Below are 8,663 nucleotides of genomic sequence, written 5' to 3' on the forward strand. Positions count from 1 at the left end.
TCCCTACACTCACAAGGTTGTGCAACCACCACCTCCATCTTGTTCCAAAACATTTTCTTCACCCCAAAAGGAAACCCTGTGCCCATTAAGCAGTAGCTCTCGTTCCCTCCTCCCCCAGCCTCTGGAAATAACTGATCTACTTTCTGTGGATCTGCCTATTCTGGACGTTTCACATCAATAGAATCATATAATATGTGGCCTTTTGTGTCTGGCTTCTTTCACTGAGCATAATGTTCTCTGGCTTCATCCGTGTTGTAGTGTGTCTGTTAGTGTTTCATTCCTTTTTATGGCTGAATGATACTCCATTGTATGGATGGGCCACACTGTGTTTATGTTCGTGTGTTGATGGCCCACCTGCCTTAAAATGTTCTACCCAGTGAATATGTGCGGACTGAAAAAAAGAATGACTAGAAGGATAGAGGTTGAGGACAGGTGAGCTGTGGGGACAGAGGCACAGGTGGCCCAGGCCCTGCTGCCCTCCCTCAGGGCCAGGAGTCCAGTGGGAACTCCTAGGTCAGCCAGGGGAGCATGGGAGAGGGGGGATGCGGGGTAGGTGATGGGGGGAGGGGAGCAAACTTCATCCTCGCTCAGAGCCGGGCCTGACCTGCTCCCCTCTCCGAGGCCCCACCTTGGGGTCCTTCGGCTGGGACCCCAGGAGGGGCAGTCCTCCACCTGCAACACCCAGACCTTGTCAGGAGGGAAGCCAAAATTCTGCCCTTGGGACCCGATCACCACCCAGCTTGCTTCTCTTTGTACCGAGTATGTCTGCCAGCAAATGCACTGTGGATTTTCATACAGAGAGACCTGGGCTGCATCTGTCCAGGTGCTGAAAACACCAGCTGTGGGGAGCAGGTGTCTCCCCACCTGGGCACCGAGGGTGATGGCGTCTTGGCTGCACTTGGAGGTCTGCTGGCTGCACCAGAGGGGGATGCAAGACGCAGCCAACTGGGGCAACGTCTGGTCCCCGGGCTGGTCCGTGCTCAGTTTCATGCTCTGCTGTTGCCATCCTGAAATTCTTAATACATCTTAAAAAACTTTATTTTAAAGTGTGGTAAAATACAAATAACATAAAATGCATCATTTGTAAAAGTGTTCAGCTCAGCAGCGTCGAGCACATTCACACTGTCGTGCAACCATCCCCACCATCCGTCTCCAGAACTTTCTCATCTTCCCAAACTGAAACTGTCCCCATCAAACACTGACTCCCCATTCCCCTTCCCCAGCCCCTGGTCCCCACCATGTACTTCCTGTCTCTGTGGATCTGACTCCTCTGGGGACCTCGCATAAGTGGAATCAGACAGTATTTATCCTTCTGTGACTGGTTTATTTCACTTACCATCATGTCCTCATGGTTCATCCGTGTTGTAACGTTTGTCAGAATATCCTTCCTTTTAAAAGATGAATAATAGTCCATTTTATGTATATACTAACATTTTGTTTATCTGAAATTCTGAATTTTTGAACAAGGGGCCCTGCATTTTCACGCTGCACTGGGCCCCCCAAATTACATAGCCTGTCCAGCTGGCCCGTCACATTAGATCCAGTAGGAGAAATCCTTCCAGGCCCAGCTGACAGCTTACTCAGTCCCCTCCTCCCTGAAACTCCCTGAAGGGAAGCCAGAGGGGATCAAACGACTAACTCCCCCCCATACGCTGCTTTGGGGAAGAACTCGGAGAAGACCCAGTGACAAATTTTGAAGGGCCTTTTATGGGTTGAATTGTGTCCCCCACAAAACGTATGTTGAAATCCTAACCTCCAGGACCCCAGAATGAGACCGTATTTGGAGATACAGTCTTTCGAGAAGTAATCAAGTTAAAATCATTGTGGGCCCTAATCCAATAGGACTGGTGTCCTTATAACAAGGGGAAATTTGGATACAGAGACAGACGTGCACAGAGGGAAGACGACGTGAGGACACAGGGAGGAGACAGACATCTACAAGCCAAGGAACGGCGCCACCCCTTCCGCTGAGGCTCGCACGGGGCAGGCACGGGGAGAACCCAGGCCTGTGCGAACCCACCTGCCTGTGGATGCCCAGGGGCAGCTGGGATGCTTTCAGCCTCTCCCTTCCCTCTGTCCCCTGCCTCGCTGACATGATGCCCACACCTTCCCGTCTGATGCAGGATCTAACCTGCACTGGGCAAGGGAGGATTCAAAGGGCCTGTAAAGGGGGAAGGCGAGGAAAGGGGTGCTATACACACATCGCGTCTTTAAATTGAAAATGTTTACAGGTTGCATCTTCGTGTGGCCAAAAGGGTTTAGAAAGAACTTGATAATTTTTTTTTTTTTTGGCTGCGTTGCCAGTCGTTGCTGCGCGCGGGCTTTCTCTAGTTGCGGCGAGCAGGGGCTACTCTTCGTTGTGGTGCGCGGGCTTCTCATTGCGGTGGCTTCTCTTGTTGCGGAGCACGGGCTCTAGGCGTGCGGGCTTCAGTACCTGTGGCATGTGGGCTCAGTAGTTGCGGCACGTGGGCTCGGTAGTTGTGGCGCACGGGCTTAGTTGCTCCGCGGCATGTGGGATCTTCCCGGACCAGGGATCGAACCCGTGTCCCCTGCATTGGCAGGCGGGTTCTTAACCACTGCGCCACCAGGGCAGCCCCGAACTTGATACCTTTTAATGTTCTTCTTCAGTCACGAAAGCAGATGAGTGAAACGCTTTAAGATTTTTAAAAATTACCAAAAAAAACCCCACAAGAGACCGAACCTTTTGAAAAAGCATATTTAAGGGTTATGCTTTTGGTTTTGGTTTTCTGTGGGTCCGGGGCCCCAATGCATCCACAATCAACGATCGTCCTCCTTCGCGCTCTAAGAAGCACGTTGATACCTCCATCTGGGTCACATCTCTTTGTAAGTTTCCCTTTATTCATTCACATTTTATTGTCACCTTGAAACGCTGCCCTGTGGTCCATTTGTTCCTTAGCCCCAGGCCTCCTCAGTCAGAGCACAGGCACCACCGCCAGATGCCTCGTGAAAACCCTTTAGTGGCGTTGCCCCCTCGCGCCCCGGCCCACTCCACACAGCCCAGGAGGTGTTTATGCTGAAGAGCCGACATGAGAAGGGCAAGGCCACTCCCAGTGAGGGGAACAGCAAGGGCCAGGCCTGGCATCCGAGGAACACGGACCCCTTCACTGCGGGTGTGACCTCAGCATTTGAGGCCTCCACCGCCTTGACTTGTGAACCTTGAGATAGACACACCCAGTGCCCCGTCCCTGAGAAAGGCCTGCGGGCACACCTACACCAGCTTTCAGGGTCTGCCTTGAGATTTCTGTGCAAGCACACGTGCATTGCTCTCTGAGGGGCCCTGGGCTTTTGGTTGCCATGCATCCTGTATGTCAGGTGAGACATCACCATCAGGCCACTTCCCTGTTTTCCAGGCATGTGGCGATTTTATTGACGTGGACGAAGGAGAAAGCTCACCTGCATTTGTCGGTCACAACTGGCTTTAGTTTCAGAGCCTCTGGATCCCAGGGTCTCTCCCTCGGGACCCTGGTGGTCCCGGAGCTCCAGCCCCTGCACAGACGATGTCTGAGGACTCGCTCTGCCCCGTTCCTTGGTGCTGCCCCGGGGGCTGGCTGCGTGGCGTGGGTCGGGCAAGTAGGTGGTTTACACAGTTAACCCACCAAGCGTCTCCAGGAGGCTTCACTTGACAGAGAGAAGAGGGCATTCGTGCCTGTGCCTGCCCAGCCCCACCTCTTGTCCTGGGATCCCTCCAGCCAGAAATGTCCCTTCAGCGGGGCCTGCCCCGAGCCCTGGTCCCTCTCCCCGACACCCACCCAGCGGCTCTCTGAGCTGCAGTTTCTTCTGGGACCCAGGCCCTCACACCGCAGGGCCCAGATGCCACTGTGCTCTGACTCTTTAGGCCCTGCACCAAATCCTTCAACTCTGGGAAAACCAATCAGACGGAAGGCGGTCCTTGGAATGAAGGGGAAGGTGGAGTTTTTTTTAAAAATTAATTTACTTATTTTGGCTGCTCTGGGTCTTAGTTGCGGCATACGGACTCTTAGTTGCAGCATGCATGCGGGATCTATCAACCAGGGATAGAACCCGGGGTGGCCCAGCGGCCATGGCTCACGGGCCCAGCCGCTCCGCAGCACGCGGGATCCTCCCGGACCGGGGCACGAACCCGCGTCCCCTGCATCGGCAGGCGGGCTCCCAACCACTGCGCCACCAGGGAAGCCCCCGGACTCTTTTTAAAAAAATGTATTTAATCAATTTATCTTTGGCTGCGTTGGGTCTTTGTTGCTGCGCACGGGCTTGCTCTAGTTGCGGCGAGTGGGAACTACTCTTTGTTGTGGTGCACGGGCTCCTAATTGCGGTGTCTTCTCTTGTTGTGGAGCGCGGGCTCTAGGCGCGCGGGCTTCAGTAGTTGTGGCTCGCGGGCTCTAGAGCGCAGGCTCGGTAGCTGTGGCGCACGGGCTTAGTTGCTCCGTGGCATGAGGGATCTTCCCGGACCAGGGCTCAAACCCGGTCCCCTGCGTTGGCAGGCAGATTCTTAACCACTGAGCCACCAGGGAAGCCCGGCATGCGGACTCTTAGTTGCAGGCATGCATGCGGGATCTAGTTCCCCAACCAGGGATCAAACTCAGGCCCCCTGCACTGAGAGCATGGAGTCTTACCCACTGGACCACCAGGGAAGTCCCGGGAAGGTGGATTTTGAGACTCCACAGTCTCCAGGAAGCCCAAAGAAAACCAGAAAGCTCCTGAACAGAGAGGGTGGCAGGCCGTGGGAGTGGGACCCGTGCTTCCACAAGACCCCAAGCTCAGAGGGCCCCATGCCCCACGCTTGGTTTAACGCTCTGCGGTCACCGACTTGAAATTCTTAGTACTTTCTGAACCAGAGGTCCGTCCCTGAAAATTGTGTCCCAGTTTGGTGGAGTTTAGGAGAAGCCCTCGGGCTCTCGGAGGACACTGTCCCTGGAGGTCCAGGCGGGGGTGAGCTGGCTGTGCGCTCACGATGCAGGGGCTCAAGAGAAATTCTCTCCCTCACTTGATCTGGGGTGACTGAAAGACCCCCGGGAGAGCTGGGGGTTGGGTCCAGGCCCCTGGCACGTGCCCACGGGCACCTGAGCCCCTCCCCACCCCTGTGCAGTTACACAGGCATAATGTCCCACCTGTGGGAGGAGCCCTGCCCCGTCCACACCCCCAACTTCCCATCCCTGACTGAACCCCAAAATGGACACATTCAGAGGCACAGAGCTAAGGGGCAGGTCCAAACCCAGGATGCTCTGTATCAAACCAGTGAAAAAAACAAAAATCGCCAGCACCAAACGGTGTCTGTTTTTCCAACTGGCTAAGCTTCAGGGCATCACCTCTAAATGAGTACACGGGCAATACTAAGACCTCGCTCGCAGTTCAGTGAAGTACTCTGTAAGGTACACAGCACGCTAGTAGCTAAGAGCGATCACCTCTCACCACCACCTCCTGGCTCCTCGGAACTCGCTCCCGCTCGGACGCCACGCCCCCGAGGGCCTCACACGCCCCGGCACTCGGCACACCCACACGTGGGATGGGGGTCTTCCGTCTGTTCTTTTGGACCCCTGGGTGGGCAAAGCAAGGCGTGAACTGGGGAGAAATGCTCCCTGGCCAGCTTGAAGTTTGCTGCAGGACTTCCGGGCGGCTTCCCAGAGCCCAAGGCTGCCACTTATCCAGGCTTGCAGGCCCACGTCACCACCATCTGTCCTGCTCTGAGTGGGCTCCAGGCCAGGGGCAGAGGGTAAGATCCACTGTGCTGTCCCTAGCGCCCCCGACTCCACGGTAAAAAACACTCTCACAGCAGAACGGTCCTTCCTGTCACTAAACAGAAACCATGGTTCTCAGGGACAACACCAGTGTCTATGATTTTCTCCCTTCTCTTTAGGAAATCCTTTGCAATTGTGCTAGGAAAGTACTGAGGTGAAACAAACAAAAAGACCCAAAAGACAGGGACTTCCTGGTGGCGCAGTGGCTAAGACTCTGCGCTCCCAACGCAGGGGGCCCGGGTTTGATCCCTGGTCAGGGAACTAGATCCCACATGAGTGCCGCAACTAAGACCCAACACAAATAAATAAAAAAATATTTTTAAAAAATATATCTTAAAAAAAAAAAGACCCAAAGCAAAGGGATGCAGGCATTCAGCCCTCAGAGTCTTAACCTTGAACGGAACCGTGAAGATGGCACGCCCCTACCCTGGGCAGGCTGGCGGCAAGAGCCCCCCACCTCGCATGTGAACTCAGTCTCTCAGTTCTGAATCCTGGGGTGGGGGGAATCAGAAGCTGTCCTGCGCACCAGACGTGGAGCTGGGGGCAGCAAGGCTTTGTGACAGCACACCCCCACTTACACCACTGGTTTCTTAGAGGGGGTCCCTGGAGCATCGGCATCACTTGGGAGTTGGTTAGGTTAGCAATGCAGAGTCTCGGGCTCAGCCCAGAACTGCTGAATCCGGATCTGCTTTTGAACAAGGCCCCTGGGGGGAGGGAGAGGCACACTCTTGTCTGTGATGCGCAGGCAAGGGCTGACGCCCAGACCCCTTCTCCTCAGTGCAGTAGGTGTAGACGGCGCCTGCGGAGCTGCCTGGAGGTCCCAGGACACCCCTGGAGCCACCTCCAGCTGGAGCCCAGCCGCCTTCCCCAGGTGGTGCCCGCCTGCCCCTCTGCCAGGGACTCGGGCTGGGTATTCTGAGGGACCTCAGCGCAGAACCACAAGACACACACACAGACGAGAAAGAAAATCCAGTGACTTCAGGAGAGGCCCTGTAGTGCCGCTGGGGAAGCACGTCCGCGGGTTTAGCTGAGCCCACTGGGTGCGGGGGAGCGGTGGTTACTGCTCTCTCTGCCAACCCTAGCCTCTCTCCTTGGATGCGTCTTGGATTCAGAGTGGCTGTGGTGTGGTACCTACTTGATCTGTTTTCCTTTCCACAAGAATGCTATGGGCTGGGCCTTATGGACCCCATTTCACAGCCGGGGAGACTGAGGCTCGGAGAGAGTCAGGGGCTTGCCTGGGGAGGTGGCAGAGTCAGGATTCAAACCTAAAACTCCGACCCTAAGACTCTTATGCTCCATCCTGCCTCTTGGTGAATTCGAACTCACCTTCCGTCACCTGAGGAGATTAGTGTCAGAAGACATTTGGAATGGCCAGGGGCTCAGGTGTGGGGAGCAGACAGACAGGCAACACTCAGCGACAAGACAGGAGGCCCAGGGACCGTTGAACCTGGAGAAGAGGGGTCCCTGGGTCTCCAGGGGGAGGGGGCTGATTTGTGAGTGCGTCCAGCGGGGAGGCCAGCATCTGGGCAGGGGCAGAGGGAGGTGGGGGAGCCAGTCACAGGGCGTGTCCTGGTGCCTTCCTCTCCGTCCGCCAGGCTGGGCTGTCTGAGGGCTCCCTCCTTCCCCACATGGGTCAAGGCCATGGCCTGGAACAGAGCCTGGTGAGGGGCAGCTCACGCTCACCTAGGAAGGAGCAAGTCACCTGTGGCCCTGGCTGGCGCGTCACTCGGCGATGGCTGCTTACGAGTCACACACCATCACCCCTACACCACCGTGTCTCAACGATCCCACTTCATTTATTACCAAAATATCACAGAGGTCCAGTCATAGTTAACATACAGCGTTTAACACAAACCTGATACCTGTGAAAAGAACTAAGTATTCGGACAATCGAGTCGTTTGGAACCGTAATGCCCCAAACCATTATCACTCCGTACTCCAAAAATACACTTTTGAGAGCTTTGGAAACTGAATTAAAATGTCTACACAGCTATGAACAATTGTTTAATAAAACTTTTTCATGTTTCCATTACATGTAAATATATCAATTTGGCATCTCTATAAAAACTCTGAAAATGGTGCAAAAGTTTCATTCTCTTTGAGAAAGCCATTGACAAAAAATATTCACACTTCACTAAAATTTTGAAAAATGGTCTTCTTTCAAAGCTTCTTTATTAATCTGAAATCTTCTGGATTATCAAAATCTAGGTTTGCTTTTTCCTCCTAAAACACTAAAGAACATTTATTCACAAGGATAAAAAGGCAAACTTGGGGAGATGGAAAACTGAGAAGGACTTTTTTTTTCTTCTGAAAAGCAAAAAAAAAAAAAAAAAAAAAAAAAAAAAAAAAAAAAAAAAAAAAAAAAAAAAAAAAAAGGAAAAAAAAAAAAAGGGAAAAAAAAAAAAAGGCTAGTTACATAAGCATCCTCCAAAGAACACAATGGGATTCATTTTATTGTTGACTTTTGGACAGCAGTGTCATACTTTATTGAAAACAAACCCATGTAAAAACAAAGTTAAAATGAAAAATGGTACCTGAAAAATAAATTATTTTATATAAAACAAATCAATAACTTAAAACACACTAATATACAAAAGGTCTACCCATCTACTGTACAACATGGGAACCAGCTGGGAAAGTGCCCCCCCGAGCAAATCACTGTAAACGGAACGTTACATGGTAAAGAGGTGGCCCCAACCAACAGACAAGCCTTCTCTCCTGGTGGAAGTGAAAACAGTCCTACCGAGTCGCTGCAAACCACTGGTCAGCCTAACTTCGGTCCTCACGGGGACTTACAAGGAGTCATTTATTTATTTATTTTAACTACCAAGCAGAAAACTGAACTCTGTCACCAAAAGGTTGTGGGAAAATACAATCATTAGAAGTCAGAGTCCAATCAAAAGGTGTGGAAATGTGAACCCTGCCGGG

The sequence above is a fragment of the Lipotes vexillifer genome, unplaced genomic scaffold (genome assembly GCF_000442215.2).
Source record: "Lipotes vexillifer unplaced genomic scaffold, Lipotes_vexillifer_v1.1 scaffold1011, whole genome shotgun sequence".
Classification (NCBI taxonomy): Eukaryota; Metazoa; Chordata; class Mammalia; order Artiodactyla; family Lipotidae; genus Lipotes; species Lipotes vexillifer.